The sequence below is a fragment of the Mauremys mutica genome, chromosome 15 (genome assembly GCF_020497125.1).
Source record: "Mauremys mutica isolate MM-2020 ecotype Southern chromosome 15, ASM2049712v1, whole genome shotgun sequence".
Lineage (NCBI taxonomy): Eukaryota > Metazoa > Chordata > Testudines > Geoemydidae > Mauremys > Mauremys mutica.
The window spans coordinates 347,743-364,546 of NC_059086.1; the positions used below are offsets into that span (position 1 = coordinate 347,743).

Here is a 16,804-nt window from a genome sequence, read left to right on the forward strand (position 1 = left end):
GTGAGCTTATGAATAAGCGAGTCATGTGATAGGAAGATTTAAAGATGTGCACGCTGGATTCTCTTCTCGCTCACCAGTGCAAATCAGGAGTAACTGCACTGAAATCTCACATAAACAGGATGACAATCAGGTGAATCCATAATACATGTAACCTATGAACCATAGAGGTTAGAGAAAGGCAGGAGCTATGCCGGTAGGACACATTTTGTTGATCTCCCTGACTCCCAGCTCCTGATCAGTGCAGGGTTGTTCCCCACACCATATTTTTTAGTACTTTGCCTCATCTAGTTTTAAATCTCCTAGGAGATGGGGCTCCCCCACTTCACTCCACTGTCCAAAGGAGAAAGTGGCTCTAGTGGAAAGAGTGAGGGATAGAGCTGGACAGGAAGTGGTTTTTCCATCTTGTGAAAATTCTGGTGACTTCAAATAAGTCCCTGTTCCCCACTTTTGGGGTGGTGGTGGGGAAACTGAGACCATTAAAAAAACCAAACAAAAACCAAACAAAAACAAGGGTGAGCACTCCCTCAGCAACCCAGAGTTAGGGCTAGCTGGGAACAGGGACTTGAATCCTGGTCTCCCACATCCTAAGTGAGTGCCATAAATACCAGGCTATCAACCATTCTGGGGTAGGTTTTCTCAGTCTCTCCTTCTGGAGCTGATCCGTTTTGTATAAATCATTAAATATTCAGTGGTATAGAGACTCCAGTGTGGGTCTCCCACATCCCAGCTGAGTGCCCTAAACCTTGGGCTAAATAGTCCATCTCTCTATAGCCCAATAAATATCCTGGATTCTGTTCCCTGCTCTGCCACTGGCTTCTGTGACCTTGGGCAAGTCACTTAGGCTATTTCTGCACTGCGTGTCTCTTGTGGCAATGTGTAGGGTAGGTGTAGCAACGTGCTGCAGTGAAAAGCAGGCTGCGTCCACACTGGTGCATAGCTACATGTCAGTGAAAGGTTCTGGCCAAGGGAGCCAGCAGGGAAAGACTTGGCAGCAGAAAGCTGCTGGAACCTTTTTCCAGTGCCTCCCCCTGCCAGAGCCTTTCACTGTGGCAGGGGATGACTCCAGCAGCAGGATTCTACACTGCTAAAAATAGCAGGGTAGACGGGGGAGGCAAAGACTGTCTCTCTTTGTGAGTTTGTACAGAGCTTAGTTAAATGGATCCTCTATAATATTACTGCTAGTAACATAAAATGGGAGTTTGTGAGGCTTAATTAATCCATGTTTGCAAAGTACTTGGAAATCCTCAGATAAAAAGCTTTATGTGATTTTTTTTTCTTCAAGCCCCAGCTCCTGGAATCCTGTGATTAGGTGAGAATATCAGCTTTTATTTAAAAAAATAAAATAAGCAGCAAGTTTCTAGGCCCCATGGCTTGAAACCTTGACCCCTAAAGTCTCCAACACCAGAAGGGAAATAGAAAAAAAACCAACATTTATCTTTTTTTAAAGCGTCTCATGACTTTTTGAGATCTGACTCATGATTTTTTAACATGGTATTTTCCCAGCACAGGGGTGATCTTCCACCCTGTATCCTCAGACATATGTCAATGACCTAAGGATATAGAAAGCGATGCTGCTTTCTCCTTGTGGGTATTCCACAATATACACCAGCATGGGAATGGAAATGTCATTGAGTGCAGCTGCATATCCACTGGTCCCAGCTGGGATTAACTAGCCTTTTCTACCTCTGTTAAGAAACAAAAGGATTTTTTTTAACTGAATCTTTAACTCGTCTCCAAACCTGTGCTCTGTTGTGTTGGTTTCCTTCCAGATGTGTCTCTGTGTGTGACTGGCTGGTGCCTGAGGCAGAGCGATTCCCTTTTCATCTGGTGTTTATAGAGAAAAATTCTGTTTCCTTTAAAACCTCGGTGAAGTCATGAGCATGGGTAGATTTGCTTGCACTGTGCCTTGAGCGTCGGGGTTGCCTCGTCATAGACAAAAGATGATAGGCCTAGTTTTTCTGCTGTCCTTGCCTCCTGTGCAGTGAGTTACAGCAGAAGAAAGTGGGCTTGTAATATAACTGATCTCACGTGGTAGCTATTTACACTAGTGCAAAATGGATATGAATTCCTACCAGATTAGAATGGTTGTATTTGACACTCATATAAATGACTGCATAAGATACAGGACAATAGCGTAACAAGCCCAGCTGATCTAAGATAGACTAGAACCACTGCTGAGACCTGTCCATGTAAAGCAAGTTCAGCTCTTTTAAATACAAGAGAACCAGCGGCCTAAGAGAACCAGCAAAGTCCTTATAAACCAGAGAAATATTCCCAACACCAATCCAGGAATACATAATTTCTTTGCCTTTGAACTAGGATTCTGGCTAGAGTCTCTTACCCAACCTTGGCAAACATCAATCTTCATCAGGGTGACCCCGCTACCCAGTCATTCTCAAGGCTTTGCCCAGGTGGTTCCCAACAAGGTAATCTCTAAAATATGGGCTGAGTACAAAATTTAGCCAAATTATACCCCAATGTCTCCAAACCATCTGCAGTTAATATGTAAATAGGGTACTTCCTCCTTCAGTCAACTCTCCTTACTCTTCAGCTAACAGCTCACTCAGTTACTTCCTATCTCTCATAGGCTTCAGGCCACAGGGCTTTCAAACTGCTAAAAGGAAATGCTTTTTTTCCCAACAATTAGCACCATTGGTCTCTGGAACTCATAGCCACAAGATATCAGTGAGGCCCAAAGCTTCAAAAATCCCCAAACAAAAAAAGTATATGGAAAACAGGAACTGCTACAATTACATTAGTAAGGATTTTGAAAAAGTTTGGAAGGATATAAACTCCTCCTGGCTTCAGCGGACAAGCTGGTCACTAATTTACAGAAAAGGAATCCCAATCTGGGAAAGGTTGAAAACCACTGAACCAGAGTGTTTTATTTTTTGTTGTTTTTTTTTAAGAAAGACGTTCAATCTTGATTTCAAGACTCCAAATGATAGACAATCTGTTGCATCCCTACATAAGCTGTTCCAGTTCCAGCTGTCCGGTGACTAATTATCCTAATGGTTAAAAATGTGTGCCTTTTTTTTTTTCTGTTTTCAACTTCCAGCCATTGGATCTCATTTTGTCTTTGTCTGATAGATTTAAGAGCCCTCTGCTATCGGACATCTTCTGCCTAGTAGCTGCTTGTAGACTGTGATCAAATCGCCTCTTAACCTTTTCTTTGATAAGCTAACGACATTGAGCTTCTTAGGCTTCTCTCACTGTCAGGCAAGTTTTTTCAAGACTTGTTCTTATTTCTCTAAACTATCTCCAATTTTTCAACATCTTTTTAAAAATGTGGACACCAGAAGTGGGTAACATTTTCAAAAGCACCAGAAGTGCTGTAGAAGCCTTATACTCATTTTCAAAAGAGACAGTCTCTTCTGAAAATTGTATCAAGAATCCTGGTAGTGATGTCCCCATTGTTGCATGTAGAGAAAATACCCTCTCCCTGTTTCTTCTTGATATACCCTGTGTATACATCCTAGGATTGTATTAGCCTTCTTACCCACTGCAACACCCTGAGAGCTCATGTTCATTATTATTTGTACTTCCATAGTACCTAGAAGCCCAAGTAATGGAGCAAGACCCTGTTGTGCTAGGCACTATAAAAGCCAGGACTTCTAAGTCCTTTCCAGCATGCCATCTAAGTATGTGCTAAACTGGGCCTTTCTTGAATAGAAGATTGTGGAGCTCTGCGTGGGGGAGGTGCAAGAATCTGGACTGGTGGGGAAACATATTTCTTGGAGTTATTTTATAGTACTTTGCTTCATGATGCGGCAACCACCTTGCAGCTAATCAACCTGTCTTGTTAATGCCGTTGAGATATGCTTCCCTAATGGGAGTCATTGCTGAATAAGGAGCTCTTGCAAAATAATGCAGCAGAGAGAAAGAGGTTGAAAAGTGGTGAGCACTGAAGTGTATTATTGAGTTATTACAGAGCAGAAGGGCCAAACGTTAACATGGCAACCTGAAACCCTCATTAATAATCCTCAGAGGCTGCACTCTCTCCGATACATTCAGTGTAAAGCTTGACCTCACACCTGGAATCCAAGGCAATGGTGTTTTTCCTCTGGGGGAGTAAATCAGCGCTTACAAAACACAATTTCAGAATTGTTTTAGTTCTGAATCGTAAATGTGTGCTGTGTGAAGTCTTGGGTAGTAGAGAGCCAAAGAAGGCAGCCGACAGCTAGGGGAGGTAGCAGACATAGAGGTGACATTGGAAATGGCAGCGTTGTAATAACATGGCTAAAATATTGGAACTGCAGCTAAACACACTTTGGCATAGAATCATAGAAATGTAGGTCTGCAAGGGACCTTGAGAAGTCCTCACTGAGGCAGGACCAAGTAAACCTAGACCATACCTGACAGGTGTTTGTCCAACCTATTCTTAAAAACCTCCAATGACAGGGGTCCACAATCTCTCTTGGGAGCCTATTCCAGAGGTTAACTACCCTTAGAGTTGGAAAGTTTTTCCTAATATCTAACCTACATCTCTCTTGATGCAGATTATGCCTATTACTGAAGGCAGGACAAAAAGTGACATGGAGAACAATTGATCACCTTCTTTATAACACCCCTTAACCTATTTGAAGACTTAGCGTCTTCCCCTCCCCCGCCATCTTCTTTTCTTTGCTTTGGTAACCACATGTAACTCCCACGTCAAAGGTGATCTGCGAAGCAAAACAAGAAATGCACTTGTGCCCTCATCGGCTGCTTTGTAATGGAAAGTGACGGCCTACAAGCTCCCTGGGTCAGGAACTGAATTTTAATTGTGTTTTGTACAGCGCCTAGCACAATGAGGACCTGGCCAATGACTAGGGCTCCTAGGAGTTAGGTAATATAAATAATAAGTGAGGTAACAGGACCTGACCTCAGGGCTCCTAGATCTGAGAATGAGTTTCTCTACTGCCTAAAGTATTGGGTTCATTAGCTGCAAGGCAGTAGCAGAATCATAAACCTCCGCCCCTAGAGGGGGCCAGAGCATACTATGGTTAGCCTGGGCTTACAGTGACCTCAAAGAGCCAAGATTGAAACTTGAGCAATTGAGAGTGTCAACGATGCTTTGTCAGACTGTTTAAAAACATTGGTTTTTTTTTTTTTTTTAACATCCCTGCCAAATCAACGTTCTGGAGAAAGGCTTTGTCTGAAGACTTGATATTTTCCATTGTCTCTTCAATTAAGCTGTCAGAACTTGCAATACATATGCTCTGAGATCTCCTGGCATTCCTACAGCTAAGCCAGATGAGACTCTTGTGAACTTTCTAAGCAGAAAAGAATACTTACACAGAACCTTTGAGGCCTTCCGAATGCATCATAAAGAAAAGACAAAGTCCCGATTTGTTTTAAAGCCTTTGGAGGTCACCGTTAAGAGGAGCTACATGATGCATTGAGGATGGAGTGCTCTGAGTACAGTATAAGTCCCATCTTAAAATTTTCCTTTGCTTACAAAATCCTTGACAATAGGTACACTGCTGATGTGCTGAGACCATTGCCTGTCATGCTGACCAGTATCATCTCTGTTTCCTTGTACTCCCCCGTCTGTTAGCATCCACCTGTTGTCTCTTGTCTTATATTTTATAGTGTAAGGTCTTTGGGGCAGGGACTTTCTTTTTGTCGTGGGTTATACAGCACGTGGCACCATGAGGTCCTGGTCCATGACTAGGGCTCCTTGCTGCTACGGTAACACAAAGGAATAACAACGTTCCTTAGTTGCTGGCTTCTGAGAAGCTAAAACTGATGCTCCACTGCACATCCAAATGTAAATTAAACCAGACTATTTTCATTGCTGATTTCAGTGCCTATTTTCAGATTCTTGATTATTTAATCAGCAGCTCAGGGTGATTAGGAAGCTACCCTCAGAGAGAGAGAGAGAGAGAGAGAGGGGCCACTGCTGCTTTTATTGGAGCAGCACTGCAGCAGACACACAGCATGTGCCAGGCCTCTCACATTCGCACAAGCTAATCTAGGTTATTAAATTTCTTTTGGAACTGACTGTAAATCTGGAGCGTGCGCTTCCTGCAGATCTGGCACAGGCCTTTCTCTGATAGGTGACTAGGTGAACTCTTATGATGTTAATGTTTCTTCTTGTTCAGCCAGTAAAAGGTCCTCTTACAGGAGGTGGCAGATGGTGGAGATCCTGGTGCCAGGCACTGAGCTGCTTGTCTCTACAACGTAGTCTCAATACAGAATATTTGGCCCAGGAGTCTCTCTTCCTTTATTCAATCCTGCTCTGAAATCAGTGCAGTAGCCTGCAGCTTTAGATAGAAACCCCAATAAGCTTCTGTTCCCTGGCAAATCCAGCTCCCAACATTACATTTACTTCTTAGCCTAACCTAAAAATGATGGTGGAGGTTAAGTACAGCCAAAAGGATGTCACTATTTCAACAACTTATCAAGAAGAAAGCTAAGCTCTTGCATACATGACCAGATGGAATTCAGACAAGTCTTTCCAAGGAGTGGCATATGCCTTGTAAATACCATGCATAAAAGGCTTCCAAATGCACCCTTCTGCTCCTCAATCTGTGAGCTTGTCAAAGGAAGCTCCTCAGGGAAGTTCTCACCAAGCAGCCTGATTCAGTCAGGGCAGCATTGCCTTCCTAATGCTTCAGAGTGACACTGTATCCGGGACCCTTAGCAATCAAGTCTTGGTGTTTGGAACTTTACTGGCACTAACCCCAGGTCTCAACTTGGAAACTCGCTATGCCCCCAGGGTAAAATTCACCAGGGCAGAGAACCAGCACAAAGGCCATGCACCACTTAAAGTGGGACTAAAGCAGTGCATAGGCCTCATGCAGACCCGCTGTCCAGGGGTGAATTTCACCTTACAGACTGCTGACTTTATTACAGGCTGGAGAGAGTGTAGAGCAGGAAAGGTGCATCTTCACCAGGCCCCCTGCATGTCCAAACTGTTCCATCGCTGTCAGGAATGAGGGATTTTAACCTTTCCTTAGAGCAACAGGAAGATAAAAGATTTTCCCAGGTCAGAGGGGAGGGACTGGTTGGAGGGAGGGGAAAGAGCATATTAGCATAGGGCATGCTGACATTGGAGACAGGTTAAAGAAAGGACCTCAGGCTCTCCTAGGAGCTAGAGTCCCATGAGCCTTTGTAGTTGAGTTAATCGTGGAAGTGGAATTTTTCTGAGTGGTCACTTTTAGCATATATTGAAAATGGCTGTAACAGATATTTCAGTAACTACAAAATGTGTGCAAGAGAGAACACACAAAAATCATCCAAATAAGGGAATAAACAATAACGGGCAGCAGTTGAGACATCTGGAAAGTTGCTGGGGAACTGAGAAACTCTGAAATAACCTAAGATGGTAAGAAGTATGTACCAAAAGGAGGAAATGGAGAAGGTTTGGAATGATAAACAAGGGCAAGAGTGGTTGGGTGCTTTGGTGATATCAGGTGTTTTCCCACAGATCTGAGCTACAAACTGCATTGTTTAGCTTTGTCCTTCAGGCTTAATAAACCTCTCAACTTCCTTCTGGTCTTCCAAGATCAGTCCCTTCTGTTATGCTGCCTTCCGCAGCCATGTTGATCCAGGCAGTGCATGTTAAATGGAAGAGGCCTCAATCAGCCACATGCCTTGCGCTGAGTGAAAGCTACAGCAAAGGTGCTATCTCAGTAAAGACATCTAGGAAAAATTGGCAGCTGGAAGCAGTTTTCCCCCCTCTGGGTAATAAAATGCACCTTTCCTGAAAAATCAGGTTTTCTAGGGAGGGAGAAGTGCCAGGGTGCTCCTCAGAAGCTGGTGTGCATGCCTTCTATCAGCATGCGCATTTGTGCCAGGGTCTAAGGGAGAGACCAGATGGCAGAGCAAGGGCTGGGACACAAAGAACCTTTTCAGCAGTTCCTCCTGAGCGGGGAAAGGAACAGGGAATGGGAGGGGTCTGGGAGCACCTTCTCCCTGGGGTATTACACCAACCCAGCAGTCATGGAGAGAGGAGACAGAGCCACACTCCTTTTCACAAGCACTTGCTCCCTCCTGCGCCGGAGACAGATTTTGTATGAGCTGGCACCAGCTGATGTAGCCCATAGCTGATGACATGGCTTGCATTGCACACAGTAGTGGTGATGACCAGTTTCATTCAGAACTCATTATTCCAACAGAATCTTATTTGAGACTGGCAGGGTCCAGACTCCATTGTCATGGGCATTCCCTACACTCCAGCAACTCTAGTCCGATGCACTGCCTAATCGACTCCGGCGGCACATTAGAGAGGAAGCATAGTTCAGTGGCTTGGGTGCTGCCTTAGGCTGTGCCTCAGATTCTCTGGGTGATCGTGGGCAGTCACTTAGCCTCTCTGTGCCTCAGTTCACTATCCATAAAATGGGGATAATAGGTGTTTGGGAGGATAAATACATTAAAGATTGTGAGGCACTGAGCTATTATACAGTGATGAGACCCAGATAAATTCCTAAAATAAGTAGATTAGAAAACCTCTGGCTAAACAGTGTGTATGCATGGCTGCCCTCTACACAGATTCCATATTGCCCCACTTACAACAATATCTGAACAGAAAATAGCTGCTGCAGGAGGCACTTAATACAGTGAAGGTTTGATGGTGTTAACATCACTGTGTTATTGCAAGTGGTAAAGTATTATATTATTTGTATTGCAGTGATGCCTCAGAGCCCCAGCCATGGACTAGGACACCCTTGTGCTAGATTTTGGACAGACAGTTAAGAGAATCATTGACCCCCCACTTGGTAAGGCAACTCCCATCTTTTCTTATGCTGTATATTTATGCCTGCCCACTAACTTTCACTCCATAAATCTGAAGAAGTGAGTCATAGCCCACAAAAGCTTATGCTCTGATAAATTTGTTAGTCTTTAAAGGTGCCACAAGACTCCTCATTGTTTTTGCTGAAACAGACTAACACTACTGACCCTCTGAGAGTTGAGACTGTCCCTGATTCAAAAGGCCTTGCAGTCTAAGCACTCTCCTCCCTGCCGTGTCCCGGGGGTGGGGGTGCTCCCTCCTGCTGATCAGTAATGGCTTGTTGGTAACCAGTAGTTGATAAAATGTTACCTGTGATTATAGGTTGGGTGGGGAGGGTCCTCTAGACTGGATTAATTTAATAACAAACCTTGACTAAATCAGCTTTGATTGGGTTTATTGATTAAGTCAGTAAAAACAACACATCCACAGAGAGGCATAAAATTAACAACAGCTGGAGCAGTTCTTTCCTGGAGTTTTCTGACAGACTGTGTCCAGGCTGCAGCTGATCCTAGGGTAATAGGTAATAATTAGAGATATACCAATCTCCTAGATCTGGAAGGGACCTTGAAAGGTCATCGAGTCCAGCCCCCTGCCTTCACTAGCAGGACCAATTTTTGCCCCAGATCCTTAAGTGGCCTCCTCAAGGATTGAACTCACAACCCTGGGTTTAGCAGGCCAATGCTCAAACCACTAAGCTATCCCTCCCCCTTATAAGCTAAGATCTCCAGAGCGAATGTGAGTACATCTGACTCACACATAGTGTGGACATTCACCAGGAGAAAAGCATGCTGGGAAGGGAGCTCTGCTTATCCTATTGGACAGTGAGCTCTCTGATGCACAAGCTGTCTCTCTTACTATGTATGAATGCAGCACCCAGTGAAAGTGGGTCCTCTGGGCACTCTGCAGTATAGACAGATACAGCATGGGCAAGCTTCTCCTATGTTCCCCACTAACCCTTGAACCAGAGATTCCTCCTGTAGGGTTCAGAGCATTGCAAAGGAGCCAGCTTGGGTGACATAGTACTTCTCATCTACCAACTGGGCTGAGACCCACCCAGCATAATTATTTCTGCTTGGAGGATTTTGCACATAGAAGGTAGCAATGAGAAGTTTCAGGCAAAGTTATTGTACCTGAAAATTATTAGCACACAGGAGCAGTCAAATCATAAAACAGCGGGGGCCAGTAACTCTCCTAGTGAGTGGGGAAAATGAAGCCAGCAGACTGCATTGAGTGCTGCTTTGCAATAATTATGCAGGAGATGCACCTCAGCGGCTATTTGTTTGACTCACAAGTCACCTAGTCTTTGGGACAGCCAGAACAGGCTATATAATCCCTTTGAACTGCACAGGCTGGGTCAGATTCCCATCTGTAGCCATTTACATTTACTAGTGCCAATCACAACCCTTCTGATCTGGCAGCATTTCACCACTGCTTTGCACTGGTGTGAATGGCTGCATAAGGTGCAGGGCCTGATATGCAACTCTCTCCTGCTAAAATTAAAATCTTTTGAACTTAATTCTTGTTTATACTAAGGCCACTTTGCACAGATCTATCCATGTAATGGGGCTTTCAGGTGGGTGGAAATATATAGTTTCCCACTTTAAAACCCCTTTATGTCTCTAGAGCACTGTAAATGGAAATCAGACCAGTTGTCTCCATTTACTGAGGAGAAACTGGCATGGTTTCGTCTGACACCACCGAACACCTAAGAGTGTTTTCTCTCTTAGTTTCTTATCCCTCACCCTTCTCTTCTTAACCACAAAACTGGCTTCTAGCAGCACTTACCCATCTCCCAGTAGTGATGAGCCACTTCGCACAGGACTTCTTGAGTCTCTGGACCCACTTTAGATCATCTAGCATTTTTCTCCTGAAGCACAGTCAGCCCTTCCATTTTGCCAGGAAAATATTTGCACACTTAACAGGGACTCAAGCTGAATATTATCCAAGCTGCAGAAAAGCCATTTCAGGCCTTTGAGTTGTAGAAAAATACTTTAGCCAGAAGCAGCTCAGCTTTTCAAACAGTTTGGGGACTCTTTGATTTGTCTGCAGTTGATGAGGGTTCTTACGAACTGGACAGTTTAGCTCTGCCCTTAATGTCTGCTCAATAACTGTGCTAAGCATAACAACTTTTTGCCTTGTCAGTCCCTCTAGGTGTTGTATGAGTTTCTGCCTTTGTATATAATAAAATCTGCTGTTCTGATGCTGTTTTAGAAGCATTCTTCGGGCTTGCAGAAAGATTATTTCTCACAGGGGTGCTCTACTTGTGAGTGGAGAGGGTCAAGGTTTGAGGCTCTGGGGTTTTCAAGAGAATTTAAGATTTCCTTAATTCCTTTGAAAATCCTAGTCATAGGGTAGGTCTATACTTACCGCGCGGGTCGACGCGGAGAGTTCAACTTCTCGGAGTTCGAACTATCGCATCTAATCAAGACGCAATAGTTCGAACTCCCCACACGCTCCGGTCGACTCCGGAACTCCATCACCGCGAACGGTGGTGGCGGAGTCGACCTTGGAGCTGCGGACTTCGTTCCCGCGGCATCTGGACTGGTGAGTAGCCTGAACTAAGGTACTTCGACTTCAGCTACGCTATTCGCGTAGCTGAAGTCGCGTACCTTAGTTCGACCCCCGCCCTTAGTGTAGACCAGGCCATAGAGACTGACTTTTCTCCCTACCTATTGTCTGTCTGTTTGGTTTTAGCATTCCTGTCTATGCTTTGGTGCCTCTCTAGCACATCTCTTCTGCTAGCCTATGAGTGATAAATACAGTAGGGTGGTTGGGATATCACAGGGCTTATGCTGCACTAATACAGGGGAGCCATTAGTTTTATTCTCTCTAGGCTCAGTTTTCCATCTGCAACTTGGGTGGTCCTCTACATGAGTGGAGATGGAGTGTGAAGCACTCATTCAGGTGATAGGAGCCTGCTTTGCACAAGTGCCATGCAACAGAGAATCTGATGCTCTGTCCACGGTGCTGGAGAAGTATCAGAGCGGTAGCCGTGTTAGTCTGGATCTGTAAAAGCAGCAAAGAGTCCTGTGGCACCTTATAGACTAACAGACGTATTGGAGCATGAGCTTTCATGGGTGAATACCCACTGCGTCGGATGCATGAGAGAAGTTGATGTCCACATGAACCCCCTGCACAGGCATTAATTGGGTGCTAAGTGTCTCAGCTGTGCATTTCCAGGCACCAGGTTACCCATTTATCTGTGGGTATTGCAGGTGCCTGAACAGAGTGAGAGGCTGGAGGAGACCTATGGATGGATACAGAGATTAGCAGAAGTTGATAAAGAGGACAGAAACAGCTCACTGAAACACAGAACCTCAAAGGAAGAGGAGTCAGAGGCTGGCCAGGTACTGGAGTGAGACTGGGGATACCTTTAAATTCCAGCCTCTGCCACTGACTCCAACTCCTTGCATGGCCCTGGGAAAGTTGGTTGGTGTTTGCTTTTCCAGAAGCATTGAACACCCACAACTCCCGATCATCAGGCACTTCTAGTCCTCAGCATCTGAGGGAAATCCAGCCCTGGATCTCTGCACCTTCCTTTGTCATCTTTAAAACAGGGACAATAATGTCACTTTGTCTTGTCTAGTTAGACAGTCAGATCTTGGTGGCAGCAGGGGCCGTGCTGCTCCATGGCGGTGCGGGGTCAGGGCCACGATCTCGTCTGTGCAGATAAAGCACTGCCGCAATACAGATAAATGGGGAAGGAAGGAAGGGAATCTGTGGGGCATCAGCAACACACTCCCTCCCCCCTTAGCATTCAGAGTTAAGGCCTGAGAGCCCAATTCACCACCAGTGACGCCAGTGCAAAGTGGCCATGAAACAACCCTGCTGATGTGACAGCCCGCTGCACTGCTTGTGAGCAGCTGCACAAAGGGCAGGGCATGCGGTATGGCTAAAGTTAAAGGCCTTTATATCCCTGTTCAGGCACCTGTGCCTAAGTCTTCAAAAGTGACTAATGAATTTGGCTGCCTCCATTTGAATGCCCAACTTACACTTCAAAGGGGCCCAGTTTTTCAGATTGAGGGATCAGCTCTTTCTGAAAGCCTCAGCTCCTCTCAAGCGACTAATGTTGAGCACACAAAAAAAATCACTAGTCACTTTTTGAAAACATAGGCCCTAAGTTGCCTGATTCCTGCCCCCCCGCTCCAGAGTGCCCACATGCCTGCCAATCCCACTGCAGTTAAAGAGCGGCAGAGCAGGCAATAGTGCCATAGGCGTCTAAATACAGAGTTAGGGGCTTGGCTTCAGGCCTCTGAGCATGTTGGCCTTGGGGACTTGATACAGACAAGAGTGACGAGCAAGCTCTGTTCTATTTGCCACACTTTCCCAGGTAGCATTAGTTTTATGGTAACCAGGAAAGTGACCCTGTGGCCTGCCATCTCCTGCAAGAACGGAGCGGGGGTGATGGAGGCAGAGAGAGAAGAACTGTACTCTAGCTAGTACACGAATAAACAAAAATTCAAATGGGAAAATAGCCCCCCCCCCAGGCTTCTAGGAATTAAATGAAAAGGGAAAAGGAATAGAGCTGTGTGAATAAGAACATAAGAACAATAGGGGATTTTTTTGATTTGCTGGTAATTCAGGGGGAAAAAACCGTTTAAAGTCCTGGGTAAACCTGAAAAATATTCATTTCAGGTAGAATGAAAGGTTTTGTCCAACCTGAAATGAGGTGTTTCATTTCAATTTCAAGCTTTTTTAACATTAAATTTAAAAAAGTAGTGAAAAGAAATTGCTAAATGAGTTGTTTTCAACCCAGAGATCAAAGTGTTTAGAAAGTGTCAAAAGAAAATTTGCGTTTTTAGGATTTTTTTCCCCCTGCCTGAAGCAATTTGACAAAATTGACGTGAATTCACAAAATGTTTGTTGACCCAAATCTGCATTTTTTTTTTACTGAATAAAGTTTGTGAAATTTTTCCCCAGCTCTATAGAGCAGATATTACTCAAAGCCTACATGATTCCCTTAGGCCAGCACTGATACAGCACCAAGCTAAAGGTCACGGGAATGAAATACTAAAGGTTTAAAGGTCAGGCCAGAGCGGAGAGAGTTCAGGGATCAATAGTTGACAGAACAGCATCCAAACAAAGCAACCACTGGCCAAGTGCATTTGGTGCCAGCCTAGCCCATACAGCTGTGGAACAGATTGGAGCACAAGCTGGGAGGTTTTGACAGGTATTGATAACCTTTATGGCCATATGGAAACAGCAACATTTCTGTCACATAGCAGCTCCCAGAGGTGCAGGATGTTCCCTTTGGAATGGTGCTTTGGGATGATTAGCTTTGTGTTCCAGGCTTCACTTGTTGATTACCTGTTCTATTCATTCCCTCTGCGGTACCTGGCATTGGCCACAGTCAGAAGACAGGATATTGGTCGAGATGGACCTTTGGTTAGACCCAGTATGGCCATTCATATGACTAGTGACTTTGTTTGTCCAGCTTCCCCCTGCCCGGGCCATCTGATTTTCAGAGGCCAGGTGCTCAGCATCTTCTGAAAGTCAGGCCCTTCTAAGGTGTCTCAAGTTCAACCCTGTTGCAGGCCTGGAAGGGGAGTGGAGCTCAGCCTTGCCTGTGATGCAGCAGTTATCCCTCATCTGATCCTGATATGGTGGCTTAATTACCATGGGTGACCCCAGCTGTGGGAGAATTCCATAGAGGGGGAAGAGAACTAAGTGAGGGAGGAAACCCAGGGCAGAGGAGCAAGCTGGAGAGAACTACAGGGAACAAGTCAGGCTCCTAGGGTAGGCCCTAAGACAGACCCCATAAGAAGTCAGGGATGTCCCTAGGGAGGTGAGGCAGTGGGGAAACCTGCTGGAAAGACGGGCCTCCAGAGACAGAGCCCTGGGAGATGTGCTCAGCCAGGGGAGCAGAGAAGCAACCCTGCAGTGTCCAGCATTAGGGGTGAAGAGCAGCAGAAGGCTCCTCTGTTTGGATGCTGATGTGGACTCTTGTATCCTGCAAGGAGACAGAACTAGAAAGAGATGACCTGGGCCACAGAAAGGGAGGTAGGGACAGGTCATCTCCAGGCCAAAGAGGTGGCCACCAGGGTGCTGGAGACAGAGACCCCTGCAAGGCCATGCTGTGGCACCAGGAACTGCTTACAGGCCCCAAAGGCCCTAGTCCATTTTTAAAAGCAGGTGCAGTATCTAGGGGTGAAATTTATCCTGATACATAGGGTCATGGGAGGCCTAGGCACCACCTTGTGCCAATTTTGAGGATTTAAGCAGCACCCAAGCCTTGTGATGTCTCTTCATGAAAGGGTGAATTTCACCCGGAGCGTGTAGTTAAGGCAGAGTGCATGCTGTTTAGCAGTATTGACTGTGCTTTCAGTCCTGCCTTGCCTATGGGATTTTGCTGCCTGCACACTACCACTTCCATTGCAGTGGCATGTTCACGCTGTCTTGGTGTGGTTACACAGATCCACTCTGACTGTGTCCCTGACACTCATGACCTACTGCCAGGCCTCCAAGTGTTGTGACTGATGAGCTAAATAAGGCCAGACTGGGTTAGTAATTAGATAAGGGATTGATGAGGAAAATCCATGCACTGCAGGAAGTGGTGGTGGTAATTTAACTGGCCTCAGCTAGATGCATTATGCTGTTAGCTACACTGCTGTGAATTCTGGTGTAAACTTTTATTTTCTGTGCCTGGTGCAAGACTATTGTCAGCCAAGGAAGAATCAGGCTGAAATAAACCTTCAGGACTGAGTCTCATTTACACCAAGACTCCCTCAACACTGCTCTGGCAGCATGAGCTGGCCTTAAAGTGGGTGGAAATATAAACTAAGGCACTGTGAAGGGACCTCAATGCAAGTGAGGAGGCGGCTCTAAACTCTTGCACGTAGGAGTATAAAGTAGTGTACTCACCATCCGTAGCACCCTTTGTAGCATTGCACCCTGGTCCTTGCCTGCAGCAAATGCTAAACTATCTGCCTTTCACCAGGTCTTCTGGGGCTCTGTCCTCCAGCCCAGTAACAAACCCCAGTTCCCTTCTGGGGTAACAAGAAGGGCCAATGGGAAGTTCACAAAACAGCCCAACACAAAAGAGCCTTTGACAGGAAGAGTCTCTCCCCCCTACCCCACCTCACCTTTAAAAGTCAGTCTTCAACCCCCCAGGTTCAGTATTCTTTCAGTGGGGCCTGTATGCCCCCTCTTCAGGGCTGGTAGGGTAACCCCCAGCTTCTAGTACAGGGGCTGTGTACTGGGCAGTTAAGTGTTTCTTCAGATGTGCTGCTGTTTCTTTCCCTGGGCCACTTCCTACCTCCAGGCAACTGTGTGCTGCTCCATGGCCTATGTTTAACACAGCCTTCCTCCTTTGGTTTTCAAGCTTCTCCTTTCTCTGCTGAGCTACTCACTTGTCTGCCTTGCTCAGACACCACTGGAGTGCTTTTAACAGACCCTATCTCAGAGCCTCCCATACCATAACAAGGGGCCTAACCAGCTCCCTGTAGAGCTTCTTACCTAGTTAAACTTTAGAGCTAAGGGGGAGACCCCTCCCTCTATCCAGGGGGCATCTCTTCCTCAGAAGAGGATCCTGCCTTCTCAACAACTGCACCCCAGTCTTAAAAGGCTCTGGCTTCCAATTATCCCTGTGTAGCTCCAGCCAGGAAGCAGTAACTCACAGGTGTACTAACTGGCTCCTAACCCCTGGGCTAACAGGTGATGGGAGTAAATCCCATCACAAACAGGTATAAATTTCTCAGCTGCTCTGCATTGTTTTGGTAATTATATACACTGTGCCACAAGAAAGAAGGAAGAAATAAATAAATAAATTAATTAATTGATTGCTTAGGCACTTGGAAAGATCATAATATCCCAACATTTGGGGCTCGTAGATAAAGGCAGGAACAGAGTGACTACACAGGTAAAAACTCAGGCATAAAACTTAAAACCAAGCTATAGAATCCACCACGACATTCACACTTCTGCTGCCTGCTTGAAAACCAGACCAAGCCAAGCTGTGCGCTGTAAATGCCAGCTCTGTAACAATGTGCTCATGTGCAAAAAAGCAACTCTCTCAGGGAGGGACTGATCAATATATTTCTTTGATATCCATGAAGCATCAAAGGTTTAGCTGCTGAAGCTGGCAGT

The 16,804-nt window shown here is 45.5% G+C and overlaps 1 long non-coding RNA gene across 1 annotated transcript in view; it reads left to right on the forward strand.

The window, feature by feature from the left end:
- LOC123350678 overlaps positions 1-16,804 on the forward strand; it is a 151,198-nt gene that overhangs the window by 117,076 nt on the left and 17,318 nt on the right. Inside the window, exons 5-6 of the long non-coding RNA XR_006573792.1 lie at positions 8,618-8,705; positions 11,935-12,066. This is a non-coding gene — a long non-coding RNA (uncharacterized LOC123350678). The remainder of the gene's footprint in view (positions 1-8,617; positions 8,706-11,934; positions 12,067-16,804) is intronic.